This window comes from Ursus arctos, unplaced genomic scaffold, assembly GCF_023065955.2.
Source record: "Ursus arctos isolate Adak ecotype North America unplaced genomic scaffold, UrsArc2.0 scaffold_22, whole genome shotgun sequence".
Classification (NCBI taxonomy): domain Eukaryota; kingdom Metazoa; phylum Chordata; class Mammalia; order Carnivora; family Ursidae; genus Ursus; species Ursus arctos.
The window spans coordinates 22,633,843-22,656,289 of record NW_026622897.1 but is presented as its reverse complement, the minus strand read 5'-3'; positions in this window follow the sequence as shown (position 1 = coordinate 22,656,289).

Genomic DNA, 22,447 nt, shown 5'->3' with positions numbered 1-22,447 from the left:
GGCTCATGTCCACTTTGTGTCTTATTTTGGTTCCTTGGCCCCTGGCTGGATCACTGGTAGTGGTTACTTTCGGTGTGGTTTTCTAATGGTATTTCAGGGGCTTCAGAGCCCAAACTTTAGAAGTGTATTTAAGGCATCCTCTAGTGTCACATACGCTGATATTTCATTGACTACAGCAAGTCCCTGGGCCAACACCCAGTATAAATAAGAAAGAAGCTGCTTTGCTATTAGTGGAAGGGTACCGCTAAGTTATATCATAAAGGATGTGTATGAAAATCCATGTCACAGTGGACAGTAATCCCGCCAACCAACGAAAGTGATATTGAAAGGAATACACTTTTTCTTTTGACTTCTTGCCAGAATTTACACTGATGATAAAGTTGGTGGGATTATTTACCTACACTTGATATTTTCTCCCAACTTTCAAGTTACGCTTCCCATATAATTTAAGTAAGACTCTTTCAGTTATATATAGCCTATACACATGTGTATATATGTGTACGTATAGTGAATATATATACATGTATATATGTATATATAGTGCACATATATACTTATTGCATACAGTTTTGTTGTCTATATCTATAGCTCAGTTACAGATAGTTACAGTAGTTTCAATTGTATGTACTCTTGTTGTCCTGAAAATTATTTCCAATGTTACCAGCTGACTTGAAATTCTGTTGTCTTCTAAGTTGGCCATTTATTCCTAGGAGAAGTGAACCCCATATTTCTGTATGGAAAGTCCAAATAATTCTTCATATAGCTGTATGTCCACTTGCCACTAGGTAAGGCTTACTGGACAATTCCTTAAAGAAAGTGTCCTAAGCAGATATGATTTTGAAAGTTTTATTGTGTAAAGTTAACACTCCTCCTACCCTTTAAACTGTCTGGCAGTATAGAAAGTATTAAAAAATGTTAATGGCATACTGCCTGTTTAATGACATAACACAATGTCTGTATAATTCAGAAATTTTGTGGAGAGGTGTTCACTGGGAGTTGTTCTTCACACTGGGCTTCAGATCCTGCTGCCTGCACTGTCTTGCTCTGTAGAACCACTTTGTCTTCTGTGTCACTCTTCATTGGCAAGCTGGTGGGAGTGAGTCATGCTCCTAGTTAAGTTTACTATAGAAGTCACATGTGCTTGGGAAAATACCAAACTTAATAGATCATTCTGTGATTAATGAAACTCACACAAGGGGACATTGAGCTCATAGGGAATGGATCTCTTAGAGAAGGAAAAATGTGAAGTGATCTGACATTTCTATCAGATACAGGCAGTGTCTCTAGACTGAGAAAGAAAATGATTTCAGCGAGAAAGGTCTGTGCAGAATTTATCAGTCACATTTGACTTTCTACAAATCCCATACCACTTGATATCTGCTTTAATCAAAAGATAATGCTATTTTAATCAGTTCATCCATTTGTAAATTGCCCATTTATTTTCCAGTAGACCATAGAGCTTGATCTTTCATATTGAGATCGATATGAACCAGAAGAGCTATCTCTGGGCTTTTTGGAGACATTCTTATCTTGGAAGTGAGAAGAATGTTGATGTGAAAACTTGAGATGTTTTGGTGTTAAAAAATGCTGAATATTCTATAATCTCCTCCAAGAAGCTTTCTCATATTTCTGCATCAGAATCATTTCTGCACAATCTAAAATCTTTTTGTAGCTATAGTAAATATGCTCATTCTTACTCAAGTGCAAGTTATTCTTACATGATGTCCCAGGATAGGGAAATTTACTTTTCTATATTTTTCTGTGAAATATTTTAGTCTGTGTAAACACAAATCTGAATAATTTTTGCCGGCAATCATTTAAAAGATGGGATATGTTTTAAAATGTATCCCTGGGATGATTAAGGGAAGCTGGAGAAAATAAAACTGAGTATCAGAAGTATGCTTTGGTATGATTTTGAAATACGGGATTAAGAGGAGTGAGGTAGATGGAAGAGAAAGCTCCTCTATATCCTCTGTGCTCTGATATGAGGTTATCATAAAGAGGGGAGTTAAGGCTACAGTACTCTGCACCTTGGAGAGGGGATTGGAAAAGCACCTCTGAATGTAAGTGACTAGGATAATGTAATTGGTCTAGGATAATGGGAAAACTCAAAGATGTAAGAGGTAACAAACTAGGTAATAAAATCAGAAAACTGTAATACATCATGATGAAGGAAGAGAGAATTATTTTATTATGTATGTTACTGAAACAGAGTAAAATAAATTTATACACATTATATTTAACTTTCATAAGAAGTTCTTGAAAAGTTTTAAAAGAGATTATTAAAAATTGATATATTATGAAATAACAATATTTTTAAAAATTTGTGTGAGGTTCTCAGTACTGTTTACTGGATAACACTTTTGTAGATGCTGATTTATTTTAAGAGATGGTATAATAGATCATGAAATTCTTTGATGTGCTTACTGAAATATTGTTGAAGACATTGTTCAATAAATAATAAAGTATATTCTCCATGGGAAACTATAGGTTCAGGAGACTTTTTTTCTCTGTATCAAAAATAATTGGGCTTTATCCACACAACTGGCTCATTTCTACCTTAAAACATTCATTCACTGAAAAATAACTACTTAGTGCTTACCATGTTTTGGCTGGTGTGCTAGGTTCTGAGAATACAGCAGTGAACAAAATAGTACAAAAATCCTTCAGGAAGCTTATATGCTAGTGGGGAAAGTAAAGCAGATAATAAATAACAAATATGGATAACACATATCGTATGTCAGATGATGAAAAATGCTGTGGAGAAAAAATTAAAAGAGGACAGAAGATAGGGTAGGGGTGGTGATCAAATAGGGAGTCAAAAGAGTCATCACTGAGATCGGGACATTGAGGAGCAGGCAGTATGCGTGTCATGACTCTCAGGATGTAAAAGAGAAGGTTACATGTGTATCTGGGGGAAGAGCTTTCCAGGCAGAGGGAAAAGCAAGTGCAAAAACTGTGAGGTGGGGACATGGATGCAATATTTGAGGAATGGCAAGGAATCAAGGGGCTGAAGCAGAATAAGCAAAAGTAGTAAAAAATGAGGTCAGGGAATGTATCCATCCCAATCCTACCAACAGACAGAAAACACCGTGATTCGAACAGGGGAAGTGTAAGATAAAGAAATGTTCATGATAATGGGAGATTGGAGTAATAGTAAAGGGAAGAGAACTCTACTGAACACAGACATAGTAAACGTGGGGAGTACCTATTACCCCTAGGGCTGAGATAGAGAACCCAAAAAAGGAATGAATCTGGAGAGGGGCCTTCCTCCCACTGCTGAGATCTAGACCACATTGGTTTGCAGTATTTTTAGTGTTTCTAAATTTCCATGGTAAAAATAAGAAGATGGCCTCCTACAGCAGCGTCCAAAAGACAGGCTCTGACTCAAATTTGCCTGTATTCAAAATTGCAGCTTCAACCGTTCACTAGTTTCACTACTTAAGGATCTTGTCCAAGATACTTAACCTCTGTGCTTCTGTTATTTTATCTGTAAATAGGAATAATAATGTTTAGTCACGTCGAATAATCATTCTGAGAATTAATAAGATAATCCCTATAAAGAACTCAGAGCACTGCCTCCCACCTAGTAAGCATTTATGAAGTGTTAACTGCTGATACTAATATTCTTTGACAGATTTCACATTGTTTTTACACTTTACAAAAAGGAACAGATTTTTGTAGTCACTACTATTTGTTATGTTATGATAAAATTTTTTCCAGAAAAAAAAAAAAATCTTCCTCATTACGTCTTGATGCAGGGACAAGTTCAATTTAATGCAAAGTTGATTGAAAACAGTTGCTCCCTCCCCCACCCAATTAGTGAGAATGAGTACAAGAGATTCTTTTGAGATATCGCGTGTGAGTACTACCCTAAGTTCCTTTCCAGGCATGGGCTTCAGGAATGATGGTCAGTTACCACTTGCACCCACTGAGTTTGAAAGAGAGGAAATAGGGTGAGATGGTATGGCCTTGTGTCATTGGGGATGTGCTGGGGAATATCTATTCCAGAAAGAGGACGACTGCACAGTCATGAACCTGACGTTCAGCCTCTTAGAAGCAATAAACACTGAACCCAAGTGCATTAGCCTTCTCCATGACTTCTCAATCAGTACTGCGAAAATAAACAGTTTATACATTCAAAATAACCCTAGAATACCCTCACCAATTATTTTATAAGTATTCCTTGGAAGAACAAGCACATTTCCCTTGCTCCCCTGTCCGCAGCAGCCATTCGTCTGCCATGAGTTGGTTGAGTGGGAGGGCAGCCCAATTTCCCTGGGGCCTTAGGCCCAGAGCTGTTTTGAGTAATAGGGTATCTGTACTTTTGCCACTCTCTAACTAAGTGTTCCATCATGTTAAGTTTCCTTCTCCATAAAGCCCTCCTCCCTGTCCACCTGTGTGAGGTGTTTTATCCCTGGACTATTTGAGCATTGGTGGTTGCCCGGGGAGGTAGCTGAGGTTGGAGTGTAATGAAGCTGTAGTACAGCTAATACTAGAACTTCTCTACTCAGATCCCGGAATGATAAAAATATCCACCTCTACTGAGCGCACACTATAGGTCAGAGACTGTTATTTAGTACGGATGAATTAATGGATTTAATCCATATTAATGTAATGCTTCATGGGTATTATTAACCCTTCTTCATTGGAGAGGACCAGACCCAAGATGACACAGCAGGTCAGTGAATGACACATTTCTCGAATGCCACTTGCATTATTCTGATGCCATAGTCTTTCTACTACGATGTGCTGTTTCCCCGTAAGGGCATGTAGCACGCAGTTCATGACTCTCACGCGCTGGGTATGGTAGCAAGAGATGAACGAGCACAGTTGCCAATCTTAAGGAGCCATGCACGTAGGCATGGCTCAGATAGGGAGGCTAAAGTTTATTTTATTGTGCAAATTACTCATGGTCACATAACTTGAAAGTGATAGATCTGAAACCTGAACTCAGATCTCTTTTCCAAAGCACACACTCTTTCCATTTATATTGCTGCTTATTGAGTCAAAAATCTATCTAAACCAATCTTTTTTTTTTTTTTTAAGATTTTATTTATTTATTCGACAGAGATAGAGACAGCCAGCGAGAGAGGGAACACAGCAGGGGGAGTGGGAGAGGAAGAAGCAGGCTCATAGCGGAGGAGCCTGATGTGGGGCTCGATCCCAGAACGCCGGGATCACGCCCTGAGCCGAAGGCAGACGCTTAACTGCTGCGCCACCCAGGCACCCCTGTCTAAACCAATCTTTTTATCTCATCTTCTCCAGTCTTAACCATGGTTGATAGCTATGGATCTGAGCACATTACATTTCCCCTGAAAGAACCTAATTTCTTAACTTACTGGGCAGAGCACTAACTATATTAGTAATCTTTTCTCCCAATATTTTAGTGTTTCATTAATCTAGCGATTGCCTTTTTTTTTCACTTTGCCTCCTTTTATTTAAAAAAAAAAGATTGTATGCAATCTTTTTCCTTTGAAGAGCTGATATAAAAACTACCATTTCTTTAAAGCCATTTTGTCCTTAGTGAAGAGACCCTTCCAAAGTCTTTCAGGATTTCAAAGTTTTATGGACTTCATCATTAAGGACTGGATTTTTATTAAGTCTGAGATATGTTTGAGTTCTAGATGAAATACTTGAAGCTCCAACAGGCCTTACAACTGGACAAGTATTTTGTTTCTCATCTGAAAACCTTTGTACTCTTTATACTCCTGTTCATTGTAGGTTAAAGTGAGCTGGATCTGGGAGAAGGATTGAGATTATTAACAAGTCAAATTATATCAACAGTTCTATCAGAGTTAACTGAGAAAGTTGGGAAGGAAGTAAAATTATTTATAGAAACCCTTCCTACAAGCTTCTTATTAGAAAGAGACTTCTCTTAATCCAACCCAAGATCTAAACAAAGGCTGGATTATGGTTTTAGAGTGTCTCAATAGTATGTAGAATTTAAACTTGGAATTAACCTAAAATTAGGGTACTGGCTTCAGATTTGAGAATACATGAAATTCTTTTTGTAACATACAGGGTTTGTTGTGGAAGTAGTAAATCTATTGGGTAATATTTTAAATGCCAAAGTCCCTCTTCTCTCAAAACCCACTAACTTTGAGTGAGAAACAAACTAGTCATATCCTAAGATTGATGTGAAACCAAATGAAAAACAGAGGAAGTTGATAATATCATTGGTTATTATTTCAAATACTGATAGCTCTACAGCTTTTTAGCTAAAGAGGATCCTTGATTAAACTCTCTTGTGAGAGAGTCCAGGACTAGAATGAAGGCATCTCATGTCTTTCCTCCACTACTGGAACCTAGTCCTTAGCCCCTCGTTTTACCTTCTTTTTTTTTTTAAAGATTTTATTTATTTATTTGACAGAGATAGAGACAGCCAGCGAGAGAGGAAACACAAGCAGGGGGAGTGGGAGAGGAAGAAGCAGGCTCATAGCAGAGGAGCCTGATGTGGGGCTCGATCCCACAACGCCAGGATCACGCCCTGAGCCGAAGGCAGACGCTCATCCGCTGTGCCACCCAGGCGCCCCTTGTTTTACCTTCTTGACCGTTCATTTTGTTGCTTGTCTGTTTCACTAGATCGTAACACCCGCATTGCCCAGGTGGGGTGCATAATAGCTAACATTTATCAATCTCTAAGCTCACGCTAGCATTCTTATACGCATTTTTAAAGGATTAATGCATTGAAATACCTTAAGACCGCTATCAGGTAGCTACCATCGTTACATCTATTTTACATGTGAGGAAATCAAGACCTGTATAGGTTGAGTAACTTGCAAGGACACACAACTACTAAGTGGATTTGAACAAGATTTGAACTTGGAAAGTCTAATGTCAGAATCCAAACTTTAAACCCCCAAGCTATACTACCTCCATAAGTAGTTGTTGAATGGATGTCTAGAGTCCCTATTAATGTATTACATATGGATATTTTCTATGTGCAATAATTCAGCATACTTGTATATATTTATATTATACATATAATATCTATATGCTACCTATAGTTTATTTTATATTAAGGTTGCCAATATATCATATTCTGTCAATATTTATTGAATAAAATCACATATACACACCCAGACATAAATATATCCCATATATGGTAATTGACTAGAAAATTATTCCACAAATATTCGCTAGGGTAATGTAGTATCTATATTGTTATATATGATGTACATAATAAATGAATATTACATTCTTGATATATAACTTATAAAGCATGAATATGAAGTTAATGCTAATATTTCTTTGGTGAATGAATGAATGACACCTAGTCCCTGTGGTCAGCTTAGCCTTTTCCTGTAGCTCTCGTGTCAGTCAAATAACAGGGGCATCTGGATTCAGGTTGTTTACAGAGAAGTGAGGACATAGAAGCATGTGTAACCTCAATTACTTCTGTCATTTCCCCTGTTCCTGAAAGAACAAATGCTCTTCACTATGGTAATTTCTTATCGCTAGTGTTTCTTGTTTACGATGACAAAGCAAAACTTGTGTTTCTAGGATCTTCTGGCCTTCAAAGCTTTTTTTGATTCCTTCTTCCTATACTTACCAGGGACATATGAGGCATGGGTAAGGGCCTCATAATTATGGCCAAACACGCTTTTCTCAAGAAGAATCTGAATATTGGTGGAGGACAGAGCATCACCTTTTACAAAAGATCGTTTGTTTACTTTGCCTGAAAGATGACCATGCTACGAGCTTTCCCTGCTAAAAGACAAATACATGATTCACCCTGTACTTTGACAATAAAATGAGAGATTAAAAAATGACAAGAAAATCTCCTACAGCATTTTTTTGAATGAGAAAAAAAAAACCCTATTGTTTGATCAGACAATGCACTGAAGACTAGGAGGGGAGTCTGGGAACATCTGCTCTGTTGATTTAGATTGTGGAATTCGGGCCACATTCCCAGGTTGGAAATGGGGCAAGAGATGACCATTAGAACCAAGAATGAAGGAATTAAGAATCCATTATTATATATTGCTTCATCCAAGAATCAGAATAGACAGATCTTCAATGAAATAACTCCAGCTTGGCTAATCAAAAAATCTCTCTCCCTCTTTCTCCATATATACATATATATACATGTATTTTTTATTAGTCAAATAAAGTTGTTTGTATTCATGCTGTTGCTTTAAGACCCCAGCCTTTAGTGAGAGCTTCCATTTTCCCAGAGCAGTTCAAATGAACATGGAATTGAAAACAGATGTGGGCTCCAGAATGTTATTGCACAAGGGCGAATGGGGCATAGGGCGGGGAAGGAGGGGGAGGTGGCAGGGACCGCGTGAAGGGACCTTCAGCAGCCCCAGGACTCTCATCACTCGAGGGGGTCTGAACTCCAAATTCCACCAGCCTGCACTCTGAAAATGAACTCCTAACAGAAACCAGATGGGAGCGGACCTCGAGGTGGGGGAGGGGAATGAGAAGGCGGCCTGATGGGGAGAGTGTAGTGAGGAAGGTCAGGGAGTAAGCAGCGTCAGAGAAGTGCAGAGCGTGGGTTTATTAACATTCCCTGTGTAGGGAAACACAAGTGCTTGAGGAGGTGGTGGGAGCTGGGGGTGAGCCATGCCTAGAACACCTTCTGCCTCGCGGGCGAGTTCCCATTGCTCTTGCCCTGCTGAGAAGAGCCAATGACGTGAAGTTCCAAGAGCAGGGAGAATCAGGCCAGATTTTTTTTTTTTTTCTTTTTGCCTGGGAAACATCTCATCCAAACAGACCACTTGCTTTTGCAAATGCCAGTAGTCCTGATAAATCAAACTCACTGGAGTCAGCACAGTCCTCATGTTACTTTCCATAAGGGCTTTGTCTGAGCAGAGGCATGCCAAGGAGTGTGGGGGTGGGGGGGAGGAAGCATCATCTGGACAATAATACCTCCTGAGTCTTTCCATTCTGGGAGCCACAGTTAATTCACTTCTGTTTTCTTGGACCAGCTTATCAGATATTGGACAGTTCTCAGATTTAAATGAACCTTTCTTTTCCACATTTTTTTTTTTTTTTAAACAGCTGATCATCCTTCCTCTAAGTGAGAGGAAGATGTAGATAGCTCTCGGGCTATAGAGAATCTAAGTAGAATGCCATTTTGGGATTGCCGTGTTGGGTTGTGAGAGTGCCCTTGGGTTATTTGGCCCTTGGTGTACTTATTTGGTACGATAGCTTTGAATGTCCTTATGCATACCATATAAAGTAGTGGTTTTCAATGGAAGGATGGGGTGAGGGAAGGGGATTTGGCCTGTAGGAGACGTTGGCAATGTCCAAAGCAAGTTTTGATTCCCATAACTGGAGAGGGGGTTACCATCTTTTCAGTGGGTGGAGGTCAAGAATGTTGCTAAAAATGCTCCAATCCACAGGAGAGCACCCCCACAACGAATATCTGACCTGAAGTGTGAGTCACTCCAATGTGGAGAAAACTTGATTATAAAGTGTTTATGAACCTTGTGACATTTGGAGGACAAGGGTGGTACGGATGTATAGCATTCAAGGATCGTCCTTGAATCTCATTTTAAGATCTCCTTATCTTAAAATCCTACACCCCCCAAAAAAAACTTCAGAATGGTGATAATAAAATAGCAATAATACTTACTAAATTATATTGCCCTTTATACCAGGCACTATTCCAAGCACTTTACATATTAATACATTTGGTTTGCATACCAATTTTATGAGATAGGTATGATTATTTCTGTCATTTGCAGAAGGAGAAACGGAGGCACTGAGAGGTTAAGCAATATGCCTGAGGTCACACAGCTTCTAAGGGCAGGGCTGGCTGCACAGCTATTTAACTTGTTCAATTGCATAGAGCCCCATGCTCAGAGGGGCTTGGCTTAATGCTCTGTTACTGCCATCTTAAAATTCTTCTTAATTTTATCTTTGAACTTGTGCTTTGTAACTGAAGCCCAGTGGAACAATAGAGTGTGTGTGAGTGGAGGATGTATGTGTGATACGGGCGTCTTCTGTTCCTGGCTGCTCGATTCACATATAGCGTTTATGGTGTGCAGAGTTCGAGTGGACCAACCCCCATGCATGGGAGTTCAGAGAAACTCAAAGCGGATACAAAGTAACCATGTTATTTTTATGACTGAGTGGGGACGCTGACAGCCCCAAGAGGCTACATACACTCTCTATTCAAACCAGAACTTGCACTGAACACAGAAAGAAGACAATGGCATTCTAAGAAACACAAATGCCTGGGCACCCTGTTGTATGTCTTCTTATTCATGTTACTTCCTTGTATTATCAACGACTTATGCTTGAAACGATGACATGGAAGGAAAGAGAAAGATAGGACTACCCATAATTCCTTTGCCTTCCAGTTTTCCCTTCCTCACTGGCAAGCCAATGGTAGAATGTTCATGTATCAAAAAGGGAAATTAAAACAGTTTTGTGCTGCATTTCCACTGTTTTGGTAAGAACAAAATACATATGCTTATATGAGCTATGGAATATGAACTGTGTGATTTCAATGATTCTCCATACAATTTATAGACTTTTTGTTTAAGTAGTCTCTACATTCAACAAGGGGCTCGAACTCATAACCCCAAGATCAAGATTTCCATGGTCCTCTGACTGAGCCAGCCAGGCACACACCCCCTTTATTTTCAGACTTTATTTTTCAATTTAAATGCTCTTACATTTGCATTTAAACTGGTATTATATAATATAAAGATGAATGGTAAAATTTATACTAATAGTATAAAATTTTAATTTTTCTTTAATTAGACCGATGTTAACTAGCAAATGAAACACCATGGTAAGAGAAAGAGACTGTGGAAAAAGGAAAAAGCTATGTATTTTAGTCTCTTAAATGGCACTTTCTCTCTGACTTTTGGACGAGGGACCCTGCATTTCCATTCTGAGCTGGGCCCTGCAGACTATGTAGCTGGCTCTGAATGACAGTCATGATTTGAAACCTGGCAACGTGGATCTAAAATATATGCTCTTATCTACTAGAATATCTATTTTCCATTGTAAGATCCAATGTGATAGACATGAGCTAGACGTTAAAAGAAATATTTTCACCTGTAAGCAGATGCCTCCCGGGGCAGAAACGTCCCCAGTCTGTTGGAGTGGTGAGCGTGGGGGTCCATTTCCTCCAAATTGCAATTGTTGGTTTCTGTGGGTGGTGAGTCTTCCCCGAAGGGCTGTTTCCTGAGCAGCACATTCAAAACTGTCTACTGGTGCAGCTCGGTTCTTATGCGGTATACTCTAATTTGTATGCTTTGCTATCACATTTTCCAACGATCTATGATGCTAGTTGGTAATACATTATAAAGTTTATCGATCCCTGTGATTTCACATCTATTATCTCATTATACATCTATTATCTCAAGTTAATCTTCCTTATGTCTTTAGAAGTTGATCTTCTGAGATCCGCTGTCTCACAGAAGGCAGTTGTGGAACAGAAGTCCACAGCTCATTTAGTTCTTAGGGGTCTCCTCTACACTTATTCCCCCCCCCCCCCGCCACTATAAAGTTGTCCATGTCTGGCCAGCCTTTGTCATGTTTCAGTTGAACACCTTTTGCAAACTGAGACATTATTTAGGATACTTCCTGTGCCTTTTAACATATGCAGCAAGGCTGACGTCTTTGGAAAGCTGCATTTGTATAAGACCGCTTAATTTGTAGCATCTTGCCTTCAAATCAAACTTACTGAAATAAATTATAGAGCCTAAGAGAATTACTCAGTAGCATTTTGTTGAAATAAATATGAATGACCCAGAAATGCTTTCCTCTGAAATACATGAGGATAGAAAGCTTGATGTGAAATCATTTTCAACTGTTAACATGTGACCTGCCACATTTTGATGTGCTGGTGATGCCACGGGTTTTATCCTGCATGCAATCATCGATGCATTTTTTTAGCTTTTGCTTTGAACTGTTTAAAACTCAAAAAAATGCTCAAAGAAAGACAATTCTAAGAAAATTTGATCTTAATCTACATGTCTACACTTCAACATTGCTGAGAAGACCACATTCATCTTTAGGAATGATATTTATAGACTCTGATATAGCCCGTAAAACGATGAATATACCTTGACACACAGCGTCCTTAGGGTCCATGATGTAAGATGTATCCTAGCTCCCTGGCTCTAAGTATGGTTCAGCACACGGGCCTCAAAACACGAGATATTGGAGCAATGGATGAGATATGCAGCATCTTACCCTCTTCAAAGAATACCTTTCCTTCAGCATGTCAGGAGAAATACAGAGAAATATATAGCCCTTTGGAAGGTGATTATTCCTTAAATGTGTGGTCTGTGTGTACCTCTTATTTACATACTATCTCTTTGACTTTTTTTTTTTTTTTGGCCAACTTGTGTCAATCAAGATAGTGGAGAAGCTACTATAGTTTAAGAAGGCATGCATAACTGGGCTTAATTCCCAGCATCTCTGCTTAATTCCCAGCATCTCTACTGGTTGCCTTTTTAAAAAAAAATCTTGGGTACATTTACCTAACCTTTCCAAACCTCTCTTTCTTCATCTATACATGAAAATAAAAGTAATCTACCAACCCCATAGGAATGTTAAAAGATTACAAGTCAGAGGCATAAATAGACTGGCACGTGGTAAATGTTCAAATCAATACATGGTATTTATTACAGTGTGGGCTTTCAATGCTGATGCAAGACAAAATAATATAGCTCATTATTTTGTTCTTAAATATTTGGAAGAGCTGTGCTGAAACCTGTCCAATCTCTGTTGACACCAGCATACTACAACTACCAAAGCACAACTGCCAAACACTACAAAAATTCGTGCAACACTATATTTTATTTTTAAATGATAAAATGCTTGGCCAGCCAAGACACATAACTGTGAGTTACTGGATTTAATTTTTTAGTATAGGATTTCATTTTATTGGGAAACTGGAAATTGCTATATTAAAAGTAAAATTTAGGGATGCCTGGGTGGCTCAGTTGGTTAAGAGTCTGCCTTCGGCTCAGGTCATGATCCCAGGGTCCTGGGATTGAGTGCTGCATCGGGCTCCTTACTGGGCAAGAAGCCTGCTTCTCCCTCTGCCTGCCGCTCCCCTTCCTGTGCTCTCTCTCTGATAAATAAATAAATAAATAAATAAATAAATAAATAAATAAATAAATAAATAAAATCTTTAAAAAAATAAAAAATAAAAGTAAAACTTACATGAACACATAAGCAGCAGTTGTAGTTCTGTGATTTCTCAATCACTGATATCTAAAGTATTTAAAATCTCTATTTTGGGACCCTTGTAACTGACTTCTGAACATAAACACTGACATTTCCATGGAGGGAGTTTTGCATATTGATGTTAATATCTATTTTTCCCTTAGATTTGGTATTGAGTTAGGAAAGAATATACATGTGTTACAGTGCAACATCTATAATATCATGGATTAGCTCTGTAGGTTTTTTTTTCTTGTTTCATCATTGACAATATTTGTTCTAGAAAACTATTAAAAGACAAAGTATGGAGGAGTTTCAATGAGTTCTTTTTCCTGTTAACTAATATTTACATCAGAAAAAGCATCCCAAACCCCATCAACCAGTTTAAATTTCTTTACTACAAAATTATGCATATGTCACTTTTCATTCATTTTCCTGAAAAAAAAAAATTTGCACGACTTATCCGATTTTATAGGACAGACACTGAATTTAGGCAGACTCAAGAAAACTGAAGTGAAAAGATCAAGAGTAGAATTTCTTGATGATGTTGAAATGCAAGCATAGTGAAATTTAGACATAAAGTATTTGATTCCCTTTGATGACATTATAAACAGAAAAGCATGTCATTCATTCATTCTTTTATGCATTCCTTTACCATATGTGAGTTCCTGTGCAAAGTCCTGATTCTCTATTTTCCTATGACCTTATGGTCTTCAGCACCTGTTTTTCAAATAAGAGCTAACTGCTATCCTGACCCCTGGAAAACGTGTGAATTTTCCAAAGGTTGTTGTAGCTCAGTGTCTGCTAAATGCAGTTCGAGAAGCCCAAAGGAAACACAACTTAGGAACTGTGTTCTGAGCTTTGTTTATCATTAATCTGGAGACAGAGAGCCTTTTCCAGAGAACGTGGAAACTCGGGCATGGAGGTCCATACACACACACAGAGGCACATTCACGCCCAAGTGTTTTGCTGAATCAGTTGAACGAAATGAGCCATGGGAGACAGCGTAACTGCCCTGTCAGTTACACATCAGATAATTGATGCTATTTATGATAGAAACTGGAGACGGAGAAACTAAAAACAACAACAAAAACGCTTCTTTGGAACTGCACTTCTGTTTTCTGTGGAAGAAGGAAGGAGCCAGTGACTCGGTCTGGCAACACGCTGACCTTATCAGAGCCAGCAATGCCAGATCCTGGGGTAAAGTGGAGCATCCTGCAAGCGAATGTAATAGGCAGACCTATTTCACAACCGTTTCCTGGCAATCTGATTCACTTTAAGGAGAAGACGATGGACATGTTTGAACAGGAGGGGAAAAAAAGACTGAATACAATCAGTTCTAAACCCTTTTTAAGCAAACCCAAGAATCATGCCATTATTAACGAAAACTACAGAATGCTTCCTAGACTGTTAGAAATGTATGTGAACGTGAGACTTCCTACGGCTAGGCAATATGGATTATACAGTGTTGCCCATTCGATGTAGTTAGAAGACTATATTGAAAGAGAAGTTCATGATAATGATAGTATCATAGAGGAAGCAGCTCCTAGGGTTTTAGATATTTTACATAATATAACTAGATTAATCCTCACAACAGAACAGAGGGTCGGCAGCCTTATTCCCTTTGCAACTGAAGAATAGGAGGCTTGGAGATGATAGGAATAAAAGAGGAACAAAAGATTTTCTCTGTTGCCCTGTATTTGGTGAAGCCACAACATACTGAAATGTAAGGGAGATACGGTACTGCCCGTAAATACAGGTGACAATTGAAAAGACACATGAGTTTTAACATTGACAGAGGAAAGGAAAGATTTGACTTACATTCTCTTCCTGGACTCATTCATTTCCAGATTCACTTTTCTCTAAGGTCTGGGAAGTGAGAGATGCATAGAGAATCCCTATGTTCACTGTTTGCTGTGCCTTTTGACCCATAATTCTCAACCAAGCTCTGCATGGCTGGGGGTGCTATCCATCAGAAGCCCCTGGAAGAGTTTTTTCAAACTATATAATCTAGTCTTCCCAGTTGATCAGAGAGATGCCAGTGCTCTGGGAGGAAGATAGAACTGAACATGTTATTATTTCAAAGGGGCTTCAAAGACCACACAGTAAGGACAGTTCTATTCTCCTTCATCCTTCACAAATATAAAACCTCAGAGCACAAAGTGCCCATTCACTTCCATGGGTTCCTTTTCACAGCAGAAAGTGGATTTTCAATGGGCCAGGATGAGTCTCTCAACACTGAAGGGTTTCCTCAGGGCTTCATCACTCAAGGCCACCAGGAAACCTTTCCAAATTTGATAGTGTACACCACCTGGAATCACACGTCTTCCATAAAACATGTTCATGCAAGATGTTTGAAAACTGTAGTTTATGTCTGTGAGTGTGAGTTTGTGAGTGCATGAGAGAAAGAGAGAGAGAGAAAGCGGGAGAGAGAGACTGAGTGTATATGGCAAGCATGTTTTTAATTTCCAAGACCTCTTTCTTGTTTTCTGATTGTTCCTTCTACACACGTTCCTATTCCTACTATGAGTGAATACATACGCTTGAATTTTGAAGACAATGATTTGAATAACATTCAATTCTTGAATTAATATTCTTTTTTCCTCTGTGTGTATATGTGTACCTGCATGTGTATACGTATTTATGTGTTTGTACAGAATATTTCCTTATTCGAAGAAAGAAAACTGTACCTAATTTAAAAACTAAATTGCCTCTATATGACTGCAAGGAACAGTTATGTTGAGGGCGGCCATAGCTGTTCGTACCTCTCACATCTAGTGTCTCCTTTTTCAAATGACTTTTTGTATTGTTTTGTTTTAGCTGGCTACAGGGGTCTCTTCAGCCCACTGTTCCTTGATGAGCTCTTCTGTATAATGGGCATGATGTGTTTGTGTAAATGACTGGGATAGCCCGGAAGCACATGAGGGTTATCCCCGCTGACTACTGTTAGCAAGAGAACAGTCTGTTTGTTATAGGCATTTCTCAGTATTAGCGGTATTGCTATTCTTTCCTATTAAATCTGGAGGGAATTTATATACATTAATAGTTATTATGTAATGTAATGGCCACATGGTCCCTGATAACTTCTATCATTTACTGAGCTCCTATTTCATGTCGGAAACCTACGAACACTAGCACATTCAATTTAACAACCTAAAATCATATAATATAGCTGATCAAATCCCATTTTATACATAAAGCATCTAAAGTTTGGATCTAGGAAGAAACTTTCCTGAGATAGCACAGCCAGTGAGCAGGAGAAGTGATAGAGCACTGAGTCAGACTCTGATCTGTTCAAAAGTCCCCTCCATCCAGCCTTAGAAAATGTGGGTCACAAACTTCTATCATCACGGATTCAGCAAGTGTTTGCTGAGCACACATCCCAGGATAGGCACTGCCGTAGGCCCCAGTATACGGTAGTGAATAGAAGGAGGTAACAGTGGAGACTCTTCCCCTGCCTGCCTGAGCTGCCTGGTCAAACTCTATACCTCATTTTCTTTGCTCTCCCTAGGATGCTGCTAAGCGGCGTCCAGACCCTATTCTAAGTCCATTGCTAAAGATTAACTGTCATCTGTGATTTAAATTCAGTAGCTTTGATTTCCTATCAGTCCCTTTAGGGGAGGATAATATCATTCCCACAGGGTCCCTAGAATTTCCCGTTCTTACTTGCCTTGTGATTGCAGCTCACAGTTCTGCACAAGCAGCAAAGTTATGAATGGTTCTTCCCCCCCATTCTTTCCACTCCTCCACCTCTGGCTCCCAACAGGAGCAGCTGTTTTCTATTACAAAATAGTCTGACAAGGTGCTGGTCTGGAGCAGTGTCTCTTTGGCAGGTAATTTTGATGAGGCCCAGAGGTAAGGGGGTGGGTGTCTCTGATGGGTTTCCGGTCCTGTTATCAGCCCCATCCGGCACCCCCAGACATGGCTGCTGTCTGTATAGAGGGCTGATTTCTGGCTTGGGGCCCACGCTTGCTGAGAGCATCAGTCATCTGTCAGGGCTAATCCACTAACTTTTTTCTGTTTAAGCTGAGAGCTTGGATATGAGGCAAACATCCAGCCTCCCTCTGGCAGAGAACTTGGTCCTTGAACACTGAGTAACCCTACCAGTTCTGACTGGACACTCGTGTTTTGTTTGTTTTTTTTGTTCTTGATTTAGGAAAGTAGCAATTCTAAACATGAAGAAACAGTACAGAGAAAAAGCAAAAAAAAAAAAAAAGTTTCCCTTCCCAGCCAAGCTATCTGCAAAAGAGTGGACCCAGTCATGTTTTTGCAGAGGCAACTTTAACCTGTGGCTCCAATTAGACTTTGTATCGTTCTTGGTTTTCAGGAAAAACTGTTACCTTAGCAGCAAAGCTTCGCTAAAACCGACCGAGCTTTATAACCTGGGTCCTATTCTACTTATTGGCCTTCTGATAACTGTTTCCAGGAACTGGCTTTCTCTTGCACTCAGCTTTGCTGTTTAGATGCAGCAAACAGCTGGATAATCTAATAAATTTATCATTAAGAAAGAAATTGTTCTTGCCCCTAATTGGCTTTGCTAGATCTGAATGCTTTCTTTTTGTGAAGAACACCGGATGTCAGGAGACTTGGGTGCTTATTCTAACTCTGTGATTAATAACGATGCTAACAGTAACAAATAGAACAGAAGCATTTAGCATTCAGTAGCATTTAACACTAACAATATTTATCAAGCTCTTACTCTGCATTCATATGGAATAATGTGTGCATGTAACATACATTGTCTGATTTAAACTTCACCACTACTCTGATAAAACTGGTATTATTATTAATCGTCCTCTTTTACGAATGAGGAAACTGAGCCTTAGGAAGATTGCATAACTTGTCCAAGGACACTACTTATTAAAATAGTAAAAAAAATAAAATTTACTGCCAGGTTTATCTTTTTCCAAAGCTCTTATCCACTGAGCCAGCCTGCTTTAACAATTACCCTATAACCTTGGACATGACCTGAGCTCACTTCATCATATGTAGAGTTGAGGTTGCAAGGCATATTTGTAAGTTTCTTTATAACTTCATGATCCCTTTAAAAAAATTTTTTTAAAGCAATTCATTTATTTTTGAGAGAGAGAGAGAGAGAGAGTGAGCAAGAGTGTGTGTGTATGGGGGGGGGGGGTAAAGACGGAGGAAGGGGGAGAGAATCTCAAGCAGACTGCCCTGAGCATGGAGCCTGACGCAGGGCTTGATCTCACCACCCTGAGATCATGACCTGAGCTGAAACCAAGAGCCAGATGCCCCACCGACGAGACACCCAGGCCCTCCAATGCCATGACCCTTAAGAGAAAAAGATAGGGTATCATGACAGGCTCTAACAAGTTGAATGAAGCATACGTTATTAGTGATGATAATGATACTATAACAAATTTATAGAGTTCTATTTAATTTATAAAACTCTTTCATTTTATTGCTGCCATGAAGTGAATGTTTGTGTGTCCAAAATTCATGTTTAAGCCCTAATCCTCAGTATGAGGGTATTTGAGAGGGACCCTTGGGAAGTAACTAGGTTTAGATAAAATCATGAGGGTGGAGCCCCTATGATGGGATCAGTGCCCTTACAACAGCAAGAAGACAGCAGAGTGTTCTCTTTCTCTCCCCCCTCTCTCTATCTCTCCCTGTCTCTCTGTCTCTGTCTCTCCTCCTCCTCCTTCCCTTCTTTCGCCCCTCTCCATCCCTCCCTCCCTCTGTCTGTGTCTGTGTCTCTGTCTCCCCTTAAGATATAGCAAGAAGACTGCAAGCCATTGGAAAAGTGTCTGTTCATATCTTCTGCCCATTTTTTGATTTGTTTATTTGTTTCTCGTGTATTGAGTTTGAGAAGTTCTTTGTAGATCTTGGATACCAGTCTTTTATCTGTAGTGTCATTTGCAAATATATTCTCCCATTCCGTGGGCTGCCTCTTAGTTTTTCTGACTGTTTCCTTGGATGTGCAGAAACTTTTAATCTTGATGAAGTCCCATAAATTCATTTTATCTTTTGTTTCTCTTGCCTTTGGGGATGTGTCATGAAAAAGGTTGCTTTGGCTGATGTCGTAGAGGTTGCTGCCTATGTTCTCCTCTAGAATTTTGATGGATTCCTGTCTCACATCGAGGTCTTTCATCCATTTGGAGTTTATTTTTGTGTATGGTGTGAGATAGTGGTCAAGTTTCATTCTTTTGCATGTAGCTGTCCAATTTTCCCAGCACCATTTATTGAAGAGACTGTCTTTTTTCCCACCGGATGTTTTTTCCTGCTTTATCAAATATTAGTTGCCCAAAGAGCCGAGGGTCCATTTCTGGGCTCTCTATTCTGTTCCATTGGTCTATGTGTCTGTTTTTGTGCCAGTACCATGCTGTCTTTGTGATCACAGCTTTGTAGTACAGACACTTTTCCAATGAAGACATACAAATGGCTAACAGACACATGAAAAAATGTTCAAAATCATTAGCCATCAAGGAAATTCAAATCAAAACCACACTGAGATACCACCTTACGCCAGTTAGAATGGCAAAAATAGACAAGGCAAGAAACAACAATTGTTGGAGAGGATGTGGAGAAAGGGGATCCCTCCTACATTGTTGGTGGGAATGCAAGTTGGTACAGCCACTCTGGAAAACCGTGTGGAGGTCCCTTAAAAAGTTAAAAATTGAGCTACCCTATGATCCAGCCATTGCACTACTGGGTGTTTACCCCAAAGATACAGACGTAGTGAAGAGAAGGGCCATATGCACCCCAATGTTCATAGCAGCAATGTCCACAATAGCTAAATCGTGGAAGGAGCCGAGATGCCCTGCAACAGATGACTGGATTAAGAAGTTGTGGTCCATAGATACAATGGAATATTACTCAGCAATCAGAAAGAATGAGTTCTCAACATTTGCTACAACATGGACGGCACTGGAGGAGATAATGCTTAGTGAAATAAGTCAAGCAGAGAAAGACAACTATCATATGATTTCTCTCATCTATGGAACATAAGAACTAGAATGATCAGTAGGGGAAGAAAGGGATAAAGAAAGGGGGGGTAATCAGAAGGGGGAATGAAACATGAGAGACTATGGACTATGAGAAACAAACTGAGGGCTACAGAGGGGAGGGGGGTGGGGGAATGGGATAGACCGGTGATGGGTAGTAAGGAGGGCACATATTGCATGGTGCACTGGGTGTTATACACAACTAATGAATCATCGAGCCTTACATCGAAAACCGGGGATGTACTGTATGGTGACTAACATAATATAATAAAAAATCATTATTAAAAAAAATTAAAAAAAATAAATAAAAAAATAAAAAAGGTACCTGCAAACTATAAAAAAAAAAAAAAAAAAAAAAAAAAAAAGAAGACTGCAAGCCAGGAAGACAGTTCTCACCAGACACCTGGGTCTTGGATTTCCAACCCCCAGAACCGTGAGAAAGAAATGTCTGTTGTTTAAGCCCCTTTCTCTATGGTATTTTGTGACAGCACCCGGAGCCGACTCAGACAACTACCTAGGATTCTCACAATCAGTCAATCAGTCACCTGACTGGGATGATGGAATACGCACTACTACTCCAGTTTTACACCTGAGAGAATCAAGTCAGAGCTTTACTTGCTGAGAAACATACAAGTGCCTGCAAGTGTCTGCAAATGCTGCCCCTGGCCTCAACAGTCTCCTTGCCTCCCAGTTCAAGTGTACAGCCTGAGTGCATGATGAATTCTGTATTATTGGAGCTGCTCTAATGGGGCTTTACTCTGCTTTTGCTACATTCTTTCCAGGTAACCACAAGTATGCACCCAGCCTCAGAACTTTCCTTCTGTATGCAAATACCTTGTTGCTCCTTTCAAGTCCAACTTAACGGGGCGCTGACTTCTGAGATGAGTGGTACTAAAGATCTGGGACCGAAAATTCAATTGAACTTTTTACTCACGATTCTCTAGTTTTCATAAATTTGAGAAGAGCCCTTTTCAGGCTCAGAAATTTCAGCCCTAGGAATCTTTTCTCAGTCACTCCTGCTCATAAAATATAAAGTTTCCTCTAGCCCTCCACCTTGGTTGCTTTTTCTGCTCAGCAGAAATGCCTGATGACTGACCTTTTCAAAGCATTACAGCAGGAAAGCTTGATACTGGACAGAAGCAACACGAACGTACAGATTTCCTTAAACATTCGTCATGGCTACCTCTCTGGGTTTTGGTCAAGTGGCCTCTTTGGATGGATATCTGGACATCTTTGAGACCAAAACCTTGGGATCTGATACCTCTCCCGCACAGACCGTATCTATACTGCTCTAATGGGGCTTGACCCTGACTAAATATATACAGTTGTTGGTTAAGGCTTCATTAGAGAAGTCGGTTAAAGTGTCTGTGACATTCTCAGTATCTTGATCCTGATGGATATGGGAGAGAGGAGAGACGGCAAGAAGCACAGTGCTAAATGGAACTTCCTGTCGGGAGGAAGGTCAAGCACATCAGGAGAGCCTGAGAGAGTTGCTTTTGCTCCCCATCTTGTCCTCCTTCAGACTCTCCCAGAAAACTAATGAGGGGCTCCCCCACTCACCGTGGCTGAGACAAGACAGCATGCACGTCAGCATCCTGTCATTCCTCTCTTCCCACCGTTTTATCTTTTTCCCCACAAAACACTTCAAATTTAGTTGTGGGTATGACCCTTGACCCCAAACACTGAGCCAGAACCCATTTAATCCTCCATGTTCTCTTTGAGGAATCGACAAAGCCAAGAGAATCCAATGATAGATACTTTCTGGTGTGAGCTTAATTCCCTGGCAATTCATCTCCTCTGCTTTGACACCATGTCTTTGCGGAAGTGTCCCTCTTAACCAACAGAGACATTGAGACTACGTGAACAAATTGCATGTCATCCCCAAAAGGTTCCCCAGCCTGGGGGAGTTAGTAAAACACAGCTTTGCAGACACCCACACATCTTTCACACCACATATTAAAACTCTGGCATATTTGACTCATCTACTTCTCTCTTCTTCAGATATAGATAAAGTGGATGCCTGGCAGTTAGCTGTGTGGGAAGGGTTTGGTTGAGGCTAGGAGAATATATAACAGATTGTGCAAGTGATAAGAAATGAGCATATGACAAGACTAGAATGGGGGACACTTTGAAAATTTGAACTGTGTATGGTCATTGAGTCATTGGTTGGTGGAACATATGCACACTCTGGACATCTTAAGACCAGGGCTTTGCAATTATTTTTTCTTTTGCAATACCTTTCCATCATTTTGTCAGTTTTTCTCACAGCTTCATATTATGCTGTAGAGTTACTTGCATTAACAGCAGTAAAACTTGACTTCAGGAGACCAAACAGTACT